Consider the following 21363-nt stretch of genomic DNA (forward strand, 5'->3'; position numbering starts at 1 on the left):
ACCAGTGACTATCACTGCCATCAGGACTCAGAGGCAGCCACCACCCCCCAGGTTGACGTGGACCTCCACGCTCCTTACCTCTGCCAGCATCCCGACGGCTCTGATGGGGATGCCGTGACTTTGTACTTAGTGAAATATTTTCTTCATCAACCCCAGAAGGAGAGCTGGCATGCTGAGACACGGATGCAAGTGCGAAATCACAGAAGAGGCCAAATCTTCTCTTGGCAACTGAAAGAAAGCACTGAAAGCAGTGAAGTCTGCATTTCACTGGGGAAGTGAACGTGAGTCATTCATTACTTCATCAGAACAAACTAGCCCCAGACACAGGCAACCCCATGCCTGAGTGAGCCAGATATTGAATATAGTTCCCTGTGCTATACAGTAGGTCCTTGCTGTTTATCTATTTGGTATATATTTGGTAGTGTGTATCCGCTAATCCTAAGCTCCTAATTTATCCCTTCCTACCCCGTTTCCTCTTTGGTAACCACAAGTTTGTTTTCTATGTGAGTCTGTTTCTGTTTTGTAAATAACTTCAGCTGTGTCATTAAGACAACCACAGCTGGAGTCCAGTCGTGGGCTGCTTCCCTCTGGCTTTGAAAAAGTTGGCCTTGCCGTTCCTCTCTGTTTCAGGAGGGGCCCCTGGCCATGCGGGGCAGTCTGCATCACCTGCATGAGACACTGAACCTTTCGTGCCTCCTCCCTGTCCTTCCTCCCTCTGCCGTCCTCCTTCTCTGCACTCTTATACACTGGCACTGATTATACAGCCCATCTTTAGCATTCTAAATAGTGTGTTTAAGGCACTTAGTTATTTAGTGGAAATTCTGTCTTGCTTTATGGGCCATGAGTATGGAAAACTGTGGAAAATTCTTTAAGAATTAATTCTATTACTTGATAAAGATCAAAGCGAAGCGAATATATATTAAGTATATACACGTTTCCTGTAAAATGTTTAAGAACACAAGCCATCTCCAACTTAAATATTTGCCCTGGATCCAAACAATTTAGGGAGAAATGAATGTTAAAATCTACATGGTTAATGTATTCAGTGTTTGAAACCATACTGGGTAATTTAGGCAAGAAAATATACTTCATCTACTTTGATTAAACCTGCAAGACACCATAGCTGCCAAATTTTCAATTGGCTCCATATCACGTGGATAGACTTTTGGAAAGATGTTCTCAAAAGTTCCTGGAGAAGGATACACACAGCACCCGTCACTACCCACCTCAGATCACTGAGGCTTTTAATGCACTGATGCTCATGCTGTGAACAGGCTGGACTTGGCTAAGTGCCCTTTGACAGTGGCCTTTGGTGGTCTGAGGCAACTCTGGTAACTTACCTGAGCCCCAGGGCCTAACGGAGGATGATTCTGGTCCTTTCAGGCCTCCTTGGAAGCTCAGGTCTTCCCTGAGGATTACGGTCAACTCCAGGTCTGCCTGTCGGGGCAGGGTCAGCTGTCCACCCCTCCAGCTCCTGCCTCCTCTTCCTCCCTTGCTCAGAGCTGGCCCACTCAGACAGCTCCAGGTAACACAGCACATTCTGGGATGGGCTGGTGTCCGACTGCCTTTTTCTATTCATGGTGTCAACCAGGTGCTTTACAAAGTTGTCCCCCACCCTGCCCCACCCATACCCAACAAGAGCTATTGTGTTACTTAAACTTCCTGGGAACGTGGAATTCATCAAACAGAAACCCACAATGAGAGGTATGAACAACTTCCCCAAGTGTTTGCTCCCCTGAGTGCTGCCAGGGAAGGAAAGCACTTCGTGCTTCTTGCTCTTGGAGAGACACTGGGCTGCCCAGCTGGCTGACTCTAAGTCACAATCACGAGACATGTTTAGAACTGTCTGCAAGGGCACACTGTTCTCCAGGAGAGCTATCCATCAACTAGGACCACAGCCTCATTGTGACCAGTGCTCTGATGAGGCCTGGACACCAGGGGCCAGCCTGGTGAGCTGTGCTGTGGGTGGGCTCATCTCACTGTCTCCCTCCTCTGGCCCTCTCTCCTCTGGCGCATCCTTTCCAAGTTTCCCCATCCTCTCCTCTCACCAGCTCTGTGCCACCGGCCACACCCTTCTCACCACTGGTCCCCAACCACCCGGGGCCAGCTGGCTTCACTCAAGGCCAGTCTCCCTGGCTTGTTCAGACACCCCAGGCTTCAACTCCTCACCTTCTGCTCCAGGCTTGTAACCTGGTAAGGTCCTCCCCGCTCATGCCCCTGTCAGAGACCACAGCACCTTCCAAACCTTTTCTGCATTTGAGGGAGCAGACACACATCCTATGATGCTCTGTGTGCACATGGGTAACATTCACACCTTTCTGTGACCCAGGAGTGACTGTTGGAGAAGAAAGTGCAGCCTTAAGGAGGGGACACTGTCACAGGCAGGCTTCGGGGAGGGGCTGTGTAGGTCCTGTGGAAGTAACCCTCCAATGAGACAAATTGGTAAACTGCAGCTCACGACTGAATAGGACTTATCTTTTGTTTTGCTTGCACAGTTTTCTTAAATTTTTATTCAGTGGACAATATTTTAAAAATAGGAAATTTCACATGAAAAAATCTATTTTTGGTTTCTAGCTGAATTTAATATACACACGGTCTGCTATGCTCCCTTCCTGGGGCCCTGAGGGCTGCCGGCTGGGTAAGTTCTTGCTGGCAGGGACGAGGTGCTGCCAGGGTCGGCTTTGCTGGCAGGTAACTGGTGCCTGGGGAGAATTTGTGTTACGAGTCCAAACTCGTTCTGCTCGCTTCACGACAAGGGCAATAAATCGGGATACGAGGTGTTGGGGCAAGGAATAGCAATTTTATTTGGAAAGCCAGCACACCAAGAAGATGGCAGACTAATGTCTTGGAGAACCATCTTACTCAAGTCAGAATTCAGGCTCTTTTTATACTAAAAAGTGGAGGGAGTGTGGTTGGTTGTTGTAAACTCCTTGGTGTTTGAATTCTTTGTTCTTGTAGCTGTCCACGTGGGTCAGGTCATGGTGCCCCTGTAAAATCTCTAACAAAACAAATGTTATTTTCTATTCTGCAACTTGTTATCTTTATATAAGGACAAAAGTGTTAATATCCTTAAAGGTCAACGCCTTGAGGATAGGCTTTCCTGTATATTTCAGGCTAAAGGCAACATTCCTCTACAAAAGGTGCAGAGCCAGCAAGACCAAGCCTAGAAAACAGGGCACAGGATTAAAGCCAAAGAAACAGATCTAATACGGAGTCAGATTTGTTCTTTTCTGTTACATTTGGAGGAAGTTGGGCAGGGAGGGTACAGCGCAAGTGGTAGAGCGCATGCTTAGCATACACAAGACCCTGGGTTCAATCCCCAGTCCCTCCTCTAAAAAAAAACAAGTAAACCTAATTACCTGCCTCCCCCCCCCACCAAAAAGCTGAACAAATTAAAAAAAAAAGAAAGAATGGAGGAAGTTGGAGTCAGGATTCTCTGCTCAGAACCTGCATGCCTAGAATTAAGAGGTGACAAATGGCTTTGCACCTGAATTAAACATGGTTTCACAATGAAACTGATGTCAACGCTTCTAACCGACTCAGAGGCTGTATTGCCTAGGAAGTTCCTAGGCTGGGTGGAGCTCAAGGCTGGCCTCAGGGGGCACGTGACATGTGCAGGGTCCGTGCTAGGCTGGGCCTCAGACGTGGTTTAATACTCCGCTAATGTTGTCTTGAAGTGAATGATAAGTTTTGAACAAGGATCCCAGTTTCATTTGCACTAAGCCCCCTCCCCGAATTATGTAGCCAGTACCCAAAGCAGGACCCCCACCTGACCAAGAAGATATTTTTGAAATGAGTTGCTTTAAAGAGACTTGAAATGTTGATGGATGCCCTGTAGCTCTGGTGTTCTGAGCAGAGAGTAATTTTGTGTAATACTGTGCTGATCAGTGAAATTAGAGCATCCACTTGTTTGAAGATAGTGTTTCCAGGAGAGTGTGGGAATAACTGAACACACTGTTAAGTGATCAGAAGGCTACTGCTGTCTCAAGGAGGGTGAAGGTAACATCTTTTCTGCTTTAAGAAATTTTGCAGTATTTTGCAGAAACCAACCTAGAACATACAGGTTTTCCTCTGTTGGAAGGATGGACCAGAGCCAGCTAGGACCACATGTGGAGCAATGGTGGTGGGAAGCAGCAATGCCTCAGAGCCTTCATGTGTAAGTAAATGCTTTGGAACCCTCTGGGAAGTATTCTGCTCAGGGTTGCTACTTTCCTTCCAAAGGAGTGCAGCATAAATGTCAGGCTTCCTCAGCGCTAACTCAACCAAATGTTTTCAAAATTTAAACCCCCCAAATGGAATATTTCTGCAAGTGTGTTATCTAAGAGTCTCGTGCTAAATATCAGAATTTATATATAGTGTTTATAGTAATTATGAAGTGAATTGGGAGGTTGTTATGGGTTGAACTGTGTCCTCTCCAAAACGTGTGTTGAACTCCTAACCCCCAGTGCCTCAGAATGTGATCTTGTTTAGAAATAGGGGTGTGATGGATGTAATTAGTTAACATGAGACCCCACTGGAGTTGGAAGGACCCTTAATCCAATGTGACTGATGTCCTTATAAGAAGAGGAGAGACCACAGACTCACGACACCATGTGATGTGAAGCACTCCAGCTACTGGACGGTGAGTGTCAAGGTTAGGTGCCCCCTCTCCCCTCAGCAGTGGGGGAGGCAGGAAGGCTTCTTCCCTGCAGATCTCAGAGGGCTGTAGCTCTGCGGCTCTTGATTTTGGACTTTCCTCTGGAACTGTGAGAGAATACACTTCTGTTGTCTCAAGCCTCCCGGTTTGTGGTATTTTGTTACAGCAGCCTGAGGAATCCAACCTAGAATATATAGGTTTTCCTCAGATGTATATATTTTTTCTTTTTGGGTAAATCTAGTCCTTTCTAGATGTCTAGATTTAGAATAAAAAAAAGAGGCATTCTATATTTTTTGATATCTGTATCTCATTTTAAGCTCCCCAAATTTTGGCATCATGAGTAAACTTCAGTTTTTTTTTTTTTTTTAATTGAAGTATAGTCAGTTTACAGTGTTGTGTCAATTTCTGGTGTTCAGTATAATGTTTTAGTCATACATATACCTACATATATTCCTTTTCATGATCTCTTTCATTATAAGTTACTACAAGATATTGAACATAGCTCCCTGTGCTCTACAGAAGAAACTTGTTTATCTGTTGTTGACTTTTCATGATTAAAATGGCAGCCCTACTCTTGTTTATGTTAATAGCTATCTTATCTCCTTGGAACTCATCATCTTCTAACATGCTTTTTATTTTACTTATTTGCTATATCTATTTTTTTTTTTCTGTCTCCTCCCACTAATAGATAAGCTCCACAAAGGCAAGATCAGTGTTTTGTTCACTGATGTGCCCCAAGCACCTAGAAGAGCTCTTGGCGATAATAGGTGCTCAGTTAACATTTGTTGAAGGAATGTATGAATTAAAAAGGAATGCACCACTTTTCTGAACTTGATCAGCTTGGAAAGCTAACTTTTTATTTTTATGCTTTTTTGTGACTTGGTGGGAGTTCCCCCTCCCCCAGCCCAGTCCCAAACTCATATCACTGGGGTCTCTGACTCGCGGCTCTTTAAAGTGGGCGAAACACCTCTGTGGCCTCTGGTCAGTTTTGCTCCATGGCCCCTGATCCCTGGAAGTACTTCTTCAGCTGCTTTATGCTGAGATTCCCAAACCCTCCCCAAGGGCCCTCCAGTCAGGGAGGGGCCAGCCTTTGCCTCAGCTCTCTCTCCGCTGCCCCTGGTTCTCACTGATGCTGACTTTCGGTTCACAGAAACACATGCTTTCTGGACAGACTCTGGGCTAGTGACTGATCCCCGCGCAGCCCTCTCCTCCTGCTCTGCTGACCCAGCAGCTGGCCAGCCAGGCTCAGTTAAGTTCCTAGGCCTGACTCAGGCACTAGCCCACCGTGTCCCCAACACCCCCCCTCAGCTCTGAAGTTAGGGGCCAAGCGCCGTCACCTGTCCTCTTGGGGGTGGGTGAGGGGGTCTCTCAGCAGCAGCGCTCCCCTCCAACCCCTTGCTATTAATACCCTTAACGGGAGAGAGGGGTTGGAGAGTTACATGACCCCTCCCCCACAATCCTACTTGTTACACGGTGGTTGCACCCCTTTCTTTGGCAGTTGGTATCTGTTGTCATTTGGGGTCTCCGTGAAACATGATTGAATCCTGTGACAAGGGCTCACTCTGTGCCAGGCCCGGTTCATCACTGTCATAAGGGTGTGATCTCAAGCCCTGCTCCCAGCACCTCCACCAGAGAGGGGCTGTCCTTGCACCTGTCTTACTGAGGCTATGGAAATTGAATGTCTCGCCCAGATCAACCAGCTACTTCCTAAGGGACAAAGCTCAGATTCAAATCCAGGTCTTTCAGACTCCAGGGCTTAATATGGATTACTGCAATGGTTCAGATTTTTGTCAGTTTTTATTTGTCTGGAAAAGCCCTAAAAACCGAACTTGAAAATATTAACTGAAAGTCTTCATGCAGCCTACAGCATCAGAATGGTACATTGTTACTGAAAGTGGAAAATAAGGATCAGGGTTTGTCCAGAATCAGACAACTTGTTGTATAGCAAAGATGCTAAGGGCTCATCAAAACCTGTGTTCTCATTTCCTTCCCAGAAAGTTCTCAGCTCAACACCTTTTCCCAGGTCCTCACATCTTTTGAGTTTCTGGACCCAATTCCAGCATGTGTCGAGGAGCTTCCCACACAACAGCAAGCAATTCAACTCAATTCTGACAGTGTCTACCTGGAGGCAGCATCAGATTTCACAAGTTAAGCGTTCGGTCCTACAAGATTGCCCCACCTCAATCCTGAATCTGATGCCAATCACAGGTCCATAGTGTTACCTGTGCTTCTGACCGACTGGCTGTAAATCAGAGGTTCCCACAACCCCTCTTTGGGTTTAATTAATTTGCTAGAGTGGCTTACAGAGCTCAGAGAAACATTTTACTTACCAGAGCACTGTTTATTATAAAAGGATAGACCTCCGGACCAGCCAGAAGGAAGAGTTGCACAGAGCATGGTGGAGGGGCAGAGCTCCTGTGCCCTCTCCAGGCCTACCACCCTCTCAGCACCGCCCCGTCCTCACCAGCCTGGAAGCTATCGGAACTTAGTTCTTTGGGGTTTTTATGGAGGCTTCATTACATGAGCACGATTGGTTAAATCATTGGGCGCAAGTGATTGATTCAACCTCCAGCCCCTTTCCCCTTCCTGGACCTTGGGGGTGGGACTGAAAATTCTAACCTTTTAATAACAGGGTTGACTGTACTGGCAACCAGCCCCCATCCTTAGGTGCTTTCCAGAAGTCAACTTACTAACCTAACGAAAGACACCTTAATCACTCTCAACACTTGAAACAAAGTTCCAACGGTTTCAGGAGCTATGAACTAGGAACTGTGGATGAAGCCAAATATAAATGAGAAATGTAACTCTGGTCACCTGAATGATTTATTTCTCATAAATCACAACATCACAGCTTGCAATTAGGAGTGGCCCACATGACCGAGTCTTACCTGTTGGAATATGATGTGTACCGTTTCCTGGCCTGGCTTGATTCCAAACCTAGGGCTACATTGAAAGTCATGAGTTGAGCATGGAAGAGCTCTCATGGGTCTGGGTATATTTTAAGTGACTGCATGGAGGAGGCTGCCAGGGAGGAGGGCTGTTCATCCATCCAGGATTAATATGTCAGCACAGATTGAACATCTGTAGTGGTGGGGCTGGTACACATTTTGGGGCTTGGCCATAGCAGTTAGCTGTTCTAATGAACACACGCTGTGTTACTGATACACAAGCAGGTGCATAAGCAGAGCGTGTAGCTCAGGGGCCAGATGGAAATGAGTGCTGCATGAATCCATGTGTGATATTTATTTCCCAGAAACATAATGTATGGATTAAAGTTTTTCTGAATAGTTTCAAGATAACGTTTAATGCCAGTAAAAGCTCTGCTAACTAGCTAGAGCCTGGGAGGTATCCTGGGGATGGTGTAGGGAGTCCATAAAGAAACATGACCCACATATTATCTTGGCCACATCAAGCAAATGATCCCCATTAGCAAAAATCCCTCATTCTCATTCTGATTTCTCACGTGTATTCAGAAAATTTACTAAAATCACCAGGAGGTTTGGCAAAAGGAAGGCATCAGTCTTGATCCTGCAAACAGAATCATTGCTGCTGGCCTCCTGCTTGTCTGTTTAAAATGTAATTTCGGTTGTGGCCATTCCATTCATGTCCAGGGGAAATGTGACATCTGGGAAGATAGCTACTTAAGCAAACAGACAATTTGGCTTTTAAAATAGGCTAAAGGAATTTATTTGCAAACACTGACTTTCCCCCTTAGGAAGACAAGCCACTGGCACTAGGTCCTTCCTAGTTAATGCCCCATGATTCACACCTTGGATATAGGGTGTTATATCTGAAAGGATTCTCCATACCTACCTGCCTTGAGGGAGAGAGAGCTGAGTAAGTGACAGCTTGCCAAGTCTGAACATCAGCTTTACAGAGGAGGCTGTGCAGTGTCAGAAGCTTGGATTTGGAGGAATGTGAGTGGGCGGTGATCTCAAAGAGACTCCGTGTGATGGCTAAACTGGGTACTCGCATGTAGTGGATACTTCATAAACCTTTGCTGAAGGAATGACTCCTCACGAGAGGCTGCATGATGTAGGGGGCTACACTGGCTGGCTCTGCCCCTTACTAGCTGTGTGACTTGGGCAGGTTACTTAACCTCTCTGTGTTCGCATTGCCTCATTTGCAAAATGATGGGTTTTTGTGAGGATTAAACAGTTAGTAGATGTAACAGAAGCAACGGTGACAGTAGCTGGCATTTAGTAGGGTTACATGTGCCATGTGTTGCTGTTGTTATTACAGTAGCAGTATTAATATTCTTGAATGCTGACTTTCAGAATGTTGAAATGGTTCTGCGTCTCTCTCTTAATAAGCTGAGGAAAAGAGTATAGAGGAGTTACAGCTTATCAAGATGATATTTCTTATGTCCAAATAGCATTTGGTATTTAAATACCTTTATTTTTTTTTTAAATTAACATATGCAGTCGTGTACTTGTTCACTGAATTTGCTGCTTGCCAAATCCCGAGCTAGGTACTAGGGAAATCAAGCTTACACAGTGAGCCAAATCCTCCTTTGTTTTTCTTCTGAAATCTTATAATCTAAATCCTGTTGGTTAAAAACCATTTTTTCCAGCCTCACACATTTTCTGAAACCACATTTATTTGTTTATTTATGTACTTACTTACCTACTTACTTACTTACTTATTTGAAGTATAGTCAGTTTACAGTGTTGTGTCAATTTCTGGTATACAGCATAATGTTTCAGTCATACATACACATACATATATTCACACATCAACCTTATATCTTAAATATTCAAACTTTTATAAGCTGGTCCTGTCTCGCAAGACCCTTCTGCAACATTCTTTGGCTTCCTAACCAAGTTTCCACTGATGAAATTAACCGATATTCAGTGTGTTTGTTTAAGAATTCATATTCCACCTTTTTAAGAGATTAGATTTATTTGAAAAAGGTTCTGAGTGTGTTATTTGTAGTTATTTCCTTTTTTCCCCCCATAAAGTGGAAAACCAGAAAATGTTTCAACAGAGTAGGACAGCGGGTGATCGTGGGAGCCGCTGACTATAATGTGGGTACCGAGGCTCTGAGCCCTGAGCTGGCATTAGGGCTGTCACTCCCTCTTCTGGGTTCACGGCAGAGAACACTAGTGTCCAAAGGCATTCTTCTTTGTAGAGCCTGGACACCGCCTCACAGCCCAACTCCAAGCAGAGCACTAAGTGGCCCCCGGGAAGCAACATGAGCCACAATATGAGATGAAACTTACTTTCCACCCCAAGTCTGCAGGAGACTGTGGTTAGCAGCCCAGCACACGCTTACCTTGAAAGGCTCTGCAGTAGTTCCTCGGGCTGGGGCGACAAAGTACTACAAATTGGTGGCTTAAAACACCAGAAATGTATTCTCTCCCAGTTCTGGAAGCTCAGAGTCCGACAGTCAAGGTGTAGTCAGGCCATCATGCTCTCTCTGAAGGTTCTGGGTGCCTCTGGCTTCTGGTGGTTCCTGGCGATCCTTGGTGTTCTCTGGCTTGTAGATGCAATCCTGCGATCTTGCCCGTGTCCTCACACGGCAGGCATCTCTTGCTCTCTTCACACTGTCTTCCTCTGTGTTGTCTGTGTCCCTGTGTCTCTTCCCCTCAGTAGGGCACCAGTCATGTTGGATTAGGGGCACACCCTACTTCAGGATGATTTTTATCCTAGCTACTTGCATCTGTAATGACCTTATTTCCAGTACAGTCACATTCAAGGTTCCAAGAAGGAAGCGAATTTGGGGGGTGGGGACGCTACTCAAGCTAGGACAGGTTCTGTGCCTTCTGTCATGATCACACAGCCAGTTTATCCCCGTCAGGAGTTACTGCCTTGGTCTTGGAGGCTGGCAGTAGGCAGAGAGGGGTGGGGCATGTGATGGGGGAAGGATGCAAGAGGCTCTGTCCGCCCGGCCAAAGGTAGTGATGGCAGACAGGGCACTTGGCATATGCACTGGCGTCGGGGGGTGGGGGGACCTGGAAATCAGGAAGAGGGACACTTATCACCCACTCACAGCTTGGCTCACAGCCTGGAACCAGCCCGCAACTGCATTCTAGGATTAGCAAGTGCAGATGGTGCAGCAAACCCCCCGTGTGTGGGGTCTGGCTTGTTCCTTGCCCAGCCTGACTGATTTTACGGGACAAAATAGGGGATACAGCACAGTTGGTAAATTCGATTCTTACCCTGTTTCCCAGAAAGTCTTCACATTTCTTGGTTCACTAGAACCATGAATTTACTAGAAGTTTTATTTTCTAAAAATATGGCTGCAGTCACAATCACAGTCCTGCAATATCTCCAGTGACAGATTTGAAAGGACCTTGAGGCTTATCTTCATTCATTATGCTCAACAGCATTTCTGGGCTTTTTGGTATGGAACTTCTTTCTAAGGGTTCAGCTAGCCAAAGGGCATCTGTGGAATTTTTAATAATTTCCTCTCTGTGGGCTGGGCATTTGGGGCAGAGGAGGTTAATGCCACTTACTACTTATTCTGCAGCTTACAGCTTTGCTGTTTACACTGGGGACGTTATGCGCACTTACTGCTCTCTTCTTTTTCTGGGCTGTAGCATTATTGCTATACCCTGACATACAGTGTTATAATTTGGCCTGGTTTTCAAACATAATGTATGCAACATAGTGCAGTCGATTTTTCTGTTATCTTAAATATGAAAGCTGGGAAGAAATGCCATTCTCTACTTTTCCAACATATTATGTTGTCTAGGATCAACACAATTCTCTACCCAAGGTTCTTTTATTTTCTTCCTAGTTAGGTAATTAGATTTCTTGGTGATATGATAGATTTACTTATTTATACAATTATGTAACTATTTCTGATCCTTTTATGAGTCCATAATTGAGATGTTTTTATCTGTCCCTAAAGATCCACTCTTTTTATATTTCAAAACAGTTGCCAAATTACTTCACCAGTTTCTGGCTGTGACTAAATAGTCTTTTCTATAGAAATCGACGTATTTGATTAAGTGCTTATGGGGGAGTTGATGATGATGGTTCTGAGGTTTCCGTGAAGCAAAGCCGGAGAGAGTAGTTAAGGGCAGGAAAGAACAGGAAGCTGAGAAAACAGGGCAGTGTCTGGGGAGTCTAGTTGTCATACGTAAGATTCTCCCCAGATGGTCTTGGGGGGGGTGGTCCTCCACCCTAACTGTACAGTGGACTCTCCCCGGAACTTTAAACAGCACCAGCGCCTGAGGCCTGACCCCCAGAGATTTTGACTTCATTGATGGAGGTGGGACTATTTGCATCCCACGTGTAAGGGAACAGGGAACTGGGAGCTGCACATCTCGCAGGTGCCACGTATAACTGCCAGTCGATTTCAGAATGTCTCAGTTCTCAGCGCAGAGAAGTGGAAAGGAAAAACTGGCTTCCTCACTTAAAAACCACACTTGGCTACTCCAAACTTGGAACTGGGCCAGAAATCTCTGTGAGGAGTGACCTCTTGGTCCTCTGAGGCTGCCTGTCCCCTGAGGCTCCCTCACAATGACCCCAGGCTCAACCACCGCAAGCTCGAGCCAAAGCAAAGGGGATGCTCTGTGTCTATACCCCGTGGCTCTGCCCTAAGCTCACAGCCCTGCCCGCGGGCCCCTGCACAGAACTGAGAGGAGGCTGGAGCTTTCAAGCAAGACCGCACTACTGACCAAGTGAGCTGATAAAAAATAGGATCACGGCTCCATTAGCCACAAAACCTCAGAGCAGAAGCAGGGGTCACTTTGCTGCTCGCACTTGGTTTCTTTATCTTTGAAGTGAGCATAATCACCAACCTTGCAGATAGATTGTCATGCAGAGTTGTGGGAAAACTTAATGAGACAGCATTTATAATAAAGTGCCTAATGCAGGGAGGAGGGCATAGCTTAGTGGTAGAGCATGTGCTTTGCATGCACAAGGTCCTGGGCTCAATCCCCAGGACCTCCAATAAAAAAGTAAATAAACCAAATTACCTCCCCCCTCCCAAAAAACAACCCTAAAAAAATTTTTTTAAAAAGGTGTCTAACGCATAATAGATACAAGCGATGGAGAGTTTTTGGTATTTTAAGACCCAAACTGTTATAAACTTGGGCCATGTGCTCTGCGTAAGACTAACTCATGATTTGCTGACCTGGCTGTGGGCCCACTTCCCCGTGGGCACGGTTAAGTCTAAACATCTCCTCACAGTCTTATTATAAGGCTAAGGAAACATCGCTTCTCCCACCTCCTTGTGCAGCGCCTAAAGAGTTTGCCTTCTAGAAAGGCCTTCCAGTTGTCCAGATAATTGACAGTGGGAACACCAGGCCCTTCATGGACACCCAGCCCTCTTTCCACTGGGATGGAGCCCATTGTAACACAGTGCAACATACAGTACAACACAACACAATGCAGTGATCCCAACAGTCCTGAGAGACAGGCAGGACCAGGGATGCTGATTTCATCTTTTCTTTTAGATGGAGGCACCGGGGATTGAACCTAGGACCTTGTGCATGCTAAGCATGCACCCTACCACTGAGCTACACCCACCTCCGAGATGCCGATTTCTAAAGGAAGGATTCTAACGCCATCCCCCTCAGCACACGGTGTGCGAAGTGTGGAGGCCACGCAGCCTCATCAGAAGGTGAGCCTCTTTCTGGGTCACTAGGATGGGCTCTATTTTTATCAACGATTTCCAGAAGCAGAAATTAAAACCAGCTCCTCATTCTCTCAAGCTGGAGGGCAATGCCCAGCTATTATTGCTATTACCACAGCGATTAGGGTTGATAAGCCAATCCTAATTACAAAATGGGACCTTTATCACAGAGCTTTTCAGAGGGTGGTTCCTGAGCTGGTGCCAGTTGGTGAACTGTTTTGTTTTTGGGCAAAGGCAAGACAGGTTTGGAGCATGAGAGCAGATGTTTAGAAAGTCTTAGAGACATTGGACCAAGGGTACAGACTGGTACAGAACAGCACCTGGAGCAGGTTAACTGTTGCCAGACTTGCTTGGTGAGTCGAAGGTGTCACAGCGGCAGATTAGTTGTGCCTGTAGGACCACGCCTCGGTCAGTCCAAGGTGACCTGACCCTTCACCACAGATGGCCTGGGGCGGCGGCCTTGGGAATCATTCCTCCTTTTGTAGATAGGAAAACAGCTACTCGCTGATGGCAGAGGCAGGTAAGAATAGAGCTGGAATTACGATTTGATTTTACACCTGATTCCTCAGCCACTGTCTCCTAACAGCCTCAAACCACTAAGGTGCTGAAAAGCTGAAACTAAATACTAGAAGAAAAGGTGGTTAGAGCTCCAGCTGGTGTGTAGGACCTTGGGAGAATGGAGTGACAGTTATTTCCTTTGTTTACTATGGAAACCCAGGAGTGTCTCTGTAGCGGGGAGAAGTGTGACTTCCTATGATTTAAAAGAACAACCACCACCAGACTGAGCCTATCCTGAGGAGAGACGAGAGAGACCTGCAAGTCTGTATATTTGTATTAGAGAGTCAAGAAAACAAATGTAAAGCCAGAAGTGGAGATAGTTTTACTCATGTCCTATTTTGGGGCACCTACCACGTGGTAAGCACTGTTCCTGGTCCTGAGAAACCAACCCCAATTAGCCTCGCCCTTGTCTTCAGGAGTTTGGAGTTTACAATCTAGTGGGAGGGACAGATGACTCAACAGACTCTTGTCAACAGTGAGACACTGGGTGCTACTGGTGCTCTCATGCGGTTTTAGGAAGCGGAGAAAGTGAACAATGGAATCCCTGCCCTCATGAAATTTACTTTCCAGTGGGAGAGCGAGGCGGTTAACAAATCACTTTTCAAGTCATAAGAATGAGGAGGAGAAAGAAAGAGATCGAGGGGATAGAGGGTGCAGAGAGAAGACCTACCCAAGGAGGTGACATTGGAGCAGAGACCTGATTCCAGAAAGGCTTGATGGGGGATGTGACAGATGGTGGCCAACGGGCAAACAGGAGAATAGTCTCCTAGCTGAGACCGAGGAAATCACAGAGAGCTTAGTCAGGGAGGCGAGACCAGGAGCTGATCCTGGAGGGGCGTGGTGGTGGTGGTGTTGGGCCAGTGGTCATCCTGGGACCATGGGAGCTGGGAAGGGAGGTTGGAGGCACAGGCAAAGGTAGACGGGGAACGTTCATATTTGGGAACAACACATTCAGTAAGGTATTGGGCAGAGGGAGGCGTGTATGCGCATGGGGGTGGAATGGGGAGTGTTGGAACAGATGCTGAAGCAGAAAGCAAGGGCCAGAGCAAGAAAGGCCTTGTGTACAATGCAATGTTGTCTGGACTTTAGCCTGGAGGGAATGGGGAGCGTGGGGGTAATTTTAAGCATATGATATAGATTACATTGCTTTTGGAAATCTCTCTGTGGGAGCAATACAGAGAATGAGGTAAGGCGGGTGTGATGATAAACTAGGACAGCACGGGAGAAATGCAAGGAGCATGGAGACCAGAGGAGGAGGCAGGTCTGAGATCCAGACAAACATGGAAACTTTAGGATTTGCTTATTGATTGGGCACGGTGGATAAGAGAAAGAGGTAGATGGTTCTCAAGTGTTTAGATTGAACAAAGAAGTGAATAGTGCTAAACAGTCCTGGCAAAAGGAAGCTAGGAAGTGAAGCAGGTCCAGCTTGGGAAGATGGTGATTTCCCTTTGAATCGGTTAATTTGAGGTGACTTCGAGGCAACTGGGTAGAGGTGCCAACTGAGAAAGCAGTGGGTATAGGTGTTTACCTCCATTTATTGGGACTTGACAATGGGAACGCTAACTGGATTGTGTTTTATAGTGATTGGAGCAGGTTCCCTATGGAGATGTTTTACCACTGTTCTCTTCACATCCCTGAAGTCAGGGTGTGCCTGTGGCCATAATTTCTCTGGGACGTTGTTGAAACTGTGGTGAGTCAGTCCTCTCTGTGGTGTTTACAATCCTTGCACACATAACCGCAGGCACTGTTCTAGGTTCTTTTTCCCCAGTAACTCCTTTTCCCTCAGAAAAACCTGTGAGACAGACCTGTGCTACTGATCATTTTATAGATGGAGGAATGGAGGGACAGAGAAGTTAAGTAACTTCCCAAGGTCACACAGTACCTAAGTGGCAGAGGCCAGATTGAATCTAGGCACTTGGGTCTGGGGTTTGTGCTGGTAACCACTGCCATACACTTGTCTTGAGACTGGAGGCTCTACCAATATTGCCCTAATAGCCTTCTATTTTTACCCTCTAGGCACTCCACCATTTCCCAAGAGAGCGTGGAGGTCCAGCAAAGGCCCATCTTAATGTTCAGAATATTCTTCTTCTTTGCTGTCTTGTGGCACTTCTAGAAGGATCACATGCATGCTCTGTGTCAGTTATTTTGGGTCAAAATTGTTGACCAAACACTTCACTTAATTGTGATAGAAGAGAGTGTCAGGGAAATAAGTCACCAGCCTGGAGTATGCCATTAAGACTGAGGAGAGCCAGGACTGGCACTTGTAGGCATAGTTCAGGCCAACAGCAGCGCCTCTCAAATTCTGGGTTGAAACCCTTTAGTGGCTTGGGATATTGTGAGTGGCATTCTTTAAAAATAATGAAACAGAACAGAACTGAACAGGACATGTCAGAGTGTATTACATGTGATATGGGTAAGTTATGTGTGTGGATATATATTTAGGTCATGCCAAAAATATATTTCTTATTGTGGCTTGTGGTAAAAAATGTTTGAAAAAACTGGACTAGAGCAGCCTTTACTGTGCTGACCATCTATGGCTGAAACAATATTCGCTGTACCGTTTTGCTCTCTGATGAACGTCTATAAGTGTCTGTTGTGTACTTTAACTATCAATGTATTTGCATAGTGCATGGGCACTGAATGTGGTGTACCTGTGCATCTGAAGCTTGGACCAGCAATCTGCTTGAGGTTGTGATTTGGGGAGTCTGTGTCAGGTAGAAGGTAGGGTGTCAAAGCAAAAGCTTCAGCAGGAGACAGAATCACCTGGGGCGAGTGTATGGATGAGCAAAGAGGAGCTGAGGGTAGAACCCTGGAGAACCACTCAGCTCAGAGGCGGGAATGTAGGAAAAGGAGTTCACCAGAATCACTGCGATGGAATAGAGAGAGGTGGGAGCAAAACCGGGGGTGTGTTGGCAAGGAGAGGTTCAAGATTGTCAAATGGGGCAGGAGGTCAAGTCAGGTAAGAGCTGAAAAGCACACATCGAGTTGAGCAACACGGAGTTCGCTGATGACCTTGGTCGGCTGCACTGCAGAGGGCTGAGCAGGAGCAGGGAAGACAGGGGCATGGGGAATAGATAGCTCTTACAAAACACTGGAAGTGAAAGGGGGAGGGCAAGAGGCCATCGGCTAGACAGGGTGTTACAGAAACGTGAATCCCGTCGACACTTGGAGGGTTAGAGAACTCAGGTTTTATTACACCGGCGGCGCAGAGGAGTTAACACTCCAAGCTCTGGACCCCGTCTGTAGGTTTTCACAGGCTTTTATAGGGTTTTAAGTTTCAATTAAATTCGTGCCATATGCAAATGAGGTATTAGAAGTGGACCAATCAAGAGTGAGCTTTTGGGAACCAGTGGAATTTTAGGGGTAAGTTTCGTTTTCCTAGAAGCAGGCTGTTTCACAGAAGCGCAGAAGCAGGAAGGCAGTGGCCCTGCCTGGGAGGTCTTGCTGGTCCCTTTGTGGGCTTTGCCCCCTTCAAAGGGATAACTGGCTTTACAGAGACAAACTATTCCACAGGCTGGAGGAAGGTGTAGGGATACTAAGTCTTTGTTGAAAGAGATGAGATGAAGCTGTAGATTTCTCCTCCTGCTTTTCATCATCTCTAAACAGTCAGGTAAGAATATTTGAGACAAAATTCTAGAATTGCAACAAAGGCTGCTATTGGCTCTAATTATTTATGCAAGCAATGGCTAAGTTTATTTTGGAATTATGATTCCAAATTGTAGTGCATGATAAAATCAAAGGCCCAGAATTAGGAAGGGAAAAAAGGGGGATGAAACAGTAGCCCAAAGAAAACAGCACTGATAATGCTGTTGACAATACTGCCACTCTCACTCCGTAAAGAACAATGAAATAATGGTGTGAAACAATTTTCAGAATACAGATATTCTGAAAACTGAAAATGCTGTGAGTAACTGATAGAATCCTAAAGAACAGATGACTTTTTTTTTTCTGCTTTCATAATGAAAACCAGACTTAAAATTACTTTTTGTTTGTCTTTTCACTTTATCAAATCTTTGAGGGAAATCAGGTGCCAACATCTTATCACTGACTTGTCTTACTCAAGAGTTCTCTGTTGAGGTTTGTAGACCTTGGAGGCTGAAATTATCACAGTCTCAAGGTAGATTACCAAGTATTGCATAAGTATTTCAACAACTAGTCTTTCATGGGTAAGGAAATTTGCAGCTGAGTATAAACATTTGTAGTTAGTCCTCGTTTCCCTGGGGAGTTAAGAAAGCCCTGGGACCCCTGGTTGTCACCATTTCTAACAACCCTTGGGTATAAACATCCTTTTCAGGGATAAAGGACCTATATAATTCCTAAAAGAAACTTTCCCCAACTCAGAAAGCAAGTAAAACATGGCCAAGTTAAGAAAACACAAAGCTATGAAGAAGAGATATGCTCACAGCAGGGAGTAATTGCCTTAAGGCAGAAGGTAATCTCTTGTGCTCTAGAAAATTTTCAGACCTTTCAACTCATTAAAAATTCTTCAATGTTTTAAAAAAGTATATTTTTTAATTGAAGTGTAGTTGATTTACAGTGTTAGTTTCAGGTGTACAGCAAGTGATTCAGTTATACATATACATACATATATTTTTTTCTTTTCAGATTCTTTTCCTTTATATGTTATTACAAGAAACTGAATATAGTTCCCTGTGCTATACAGTAGGTCCTTGTTTATCTAATTTATATACAGTAACATGTGTCTGTTAATCCCCAACCCCTAATTTATCACTTCCTGCCCTTTCCCCTTTGGTAACCATACTTGATTTTCTATGTCCCTGAGTCTGCTTTTGGTTTGTAAATAGAATTTGTATCATTTTTTTTAGATTCCACATATAAGTGATATCATATGATATTTATCTTTGTCTGACTTACTTCACTTAATATGATAATCTCTAGATCATCCATGTAGCTGCAAATGGCATTATTTCATTCTTTTTTATGGCTGAATTGTATAAATATACCACATCTTCTTACCCAGTCATCTGTTAATGGATGTTTAGGTTGTTTCCATATCTTGGCTATTGTAAATAGTGCTGCTGTGAACATTGGGGTGCATGTATCTTTTCAAATCATAATTTTCTCCAGATATATGCCCAGGAGGGGGATTGCTGGATCATATGGTAAGTCTGTTTTTAGTTTTTTAAAGAACCTCCATACTTTCCTCCATAGTGGCTGCACCAATTTACATTTCCACCAACAGTGTAGGAGGATTCCTTTTTCTCCACACCCTCTCCAGCATTTATTATGTGTAGACTTTTTAATGGTGGCCATTCTGACTGGTATGAGGTGATACCTCATGGTAGTTTCGATTTGTATTTCTCTAATAATTATAGATACTGAGCATCTTTTCATGTGGCTGTTGGCCATCTGTATGTCATCCAATGTTTTTGATTAACTACCATTTTTAAAAACTTGTTTAAGTTAGAAATGAAAGTGCTCTGAACAAATATATACATTAGTCTTACTGTTGAGAAATATCACTGGTTTTGCTGAATTTAGTCATCTATGTAAAGGGTTTCTGGTCTGGGAATAATTCCCTTGTTCCCAAATATTTTGTCTTCAATATTTGAAATCTGCAAAAACAGTAATTCTACTGTCTGTCAAGATTTGAACACTGAGTTTTGATTTTTCCAACATGGAGTCGTGTGTGTGTGTGTGTGTGTGTGTGTGGGAGTGGGGGTTATGGAATTCATTTCAAATGCAAATTATGTCCTTGGTGGAGCTATTGGATTTATAGGATGAGGAACTCTTGTTTAGGTCAACTCATAATTCCAAGTCAAAGTGACTCATTTGGGCATCTGAAGGTCAGTGTACCTGTGCCTGTGGAAAGAGACTAACTCTTCCCTGGCTACTTTTCTACAAGTTAGGATACCTAAAACCCTAAATTTCTTCTTAAATGTCTCTTAGTACTTGTCATTTTTGAAGTCATACATGAAAGCTAAATTTTAAGCACAGAGGAAAAGCATCTTATGCAGTGAGAAAAAAATTGACATAAGAAATTCTCAGAAAGAACTTAGTGAATTTTTATAAATCCTTTGAAGTTATTCTTGAATGACTGAATTCATTGTCCAAAGACTCAAAGGAAGGAGTTGGAATTTCCCACTCTGCCACACTCCTGGATCACAGGCACAATTTTCAAAACAATTGGTATAGCCAGACTCCAGCACCAGAATGAGGCTGCGGGTTTATATAGTTTCTCCTTCATTAAGTAAAAGTTTATCTGTTTTTGTTTCGATTGAAATTCTCTTGTTAGTCCAGTTGGTTAAAGCTGGTGCTGGCTAACTTGGCTAAGTGCCAGATGTCTGGAGGGAGACAAACTTATTCTGTGTGGGGAGATTTGATTTGCTGCCCTCCCGCCTCCTCCTCCTCCTGGCTGACAGAGTTCCATTTTGTTGAGGTGCTTGCCTTCTTGGCTCTGTGAACAGGGTTTAAAATGATCTACCCTCCGAGGCAAGTGAGGGTGGAGGTGATGTGGAGAACAGCCATCAATCTCTAGGAGCCAATCCGGGTAGCTTCATCTCCCTTCTCTGTGTAAGGTCGGTGGGAAACTTACCACTTTAAGGACAGCTGACTCTTCCAGGGGGGCAGCGACTTTTAGCCTTGACCCCTCTAATTGTGAGAGGGGCCCAAGACCCACCTTATTTACACAATCCCCGCTAGATCTTTCCTTTCACTGTCCAAGACCAGACCTGTCCTGATGTTGAGCTTCAGGCATGGAACACTGGGAAAATCCCTTCTCAGGTTCTGGCTGGAAAACCCCAACCAAAGGAACAAAGCAGACACAAATCTGGGTAGAGCAGATTGGGGTACCAGCTGCAGAGCCAGAGGAGTCAGGACAAAGCTACTGACTACTTTTATTTTCATTGTCTGTAGCTGGGAGTCTAGGAGCCCACACAGAATCCTCTCTCCATGGTAGAAAGTATTTAGAGGAAACTGACTTGATTCTTTATTTTATCTCTGAGAAACTTATTTGAGTAGCTGCCAGTAACCTTTACCAGCTTAAAAAAAAGTTCATAAAAGCTACTTGCTTGTGTTTGAACATCTTTGTAGTTTCTTTCAGTTGCCTGAACAGAAATGTATTGTATATAGAATAGAAATACATTAGTGTCCCCCTCTTAATTTTACAAACATACACATGCAATTTTCTGTTTACAACTTCCCTCCTCATCTCCATGCCCTAAGCTTTATAATAAGCTCATTCATTTGTAACTCTACTTGGCTGCATGATGTTTTAAAAGTAGTTAGTGTTGTTGCTTTCCTAGCTAAAAAGAGGTTGTTTGGAAATAGTATTAGGAGAGAGGAAAGCTGGCTATGCAGGGAATACTAGAAATGTAAGGTCAGTAACCGCACTGACTCTTAGAGAAATGTTTGCTGTCAGAATGTCCCCAATTCCTTAGCCCAAGAGATGATCAGCCTCCTGCCCTTTAGATATAAAGATAACTTACTACTCTGCCTAGGATGACACAAGACACTGTGTAAGGGGAGAAAAACTGGTCTGAAGGGAATTCCTTGGGCGCGGTGATTGCCTGATTGCACAAACATCGCCTCGTCAATTTTTCTCACAATCCCTGAGGGGAAG

Source organism: Camelus ferus, chromosome 8, assembly GCF_009834535.1.
Source record: "Camelus ferus isolate YT-003-E chromosome 8, BCGSAC_Cfer_1.0, whole genome shotgun sequence".
Lineage (NCBI taxonomy): Eukaryota > Metazoa > Chordata > Mammalia > Artiodactyla > Camelidae > Camelus > Camelus ferus.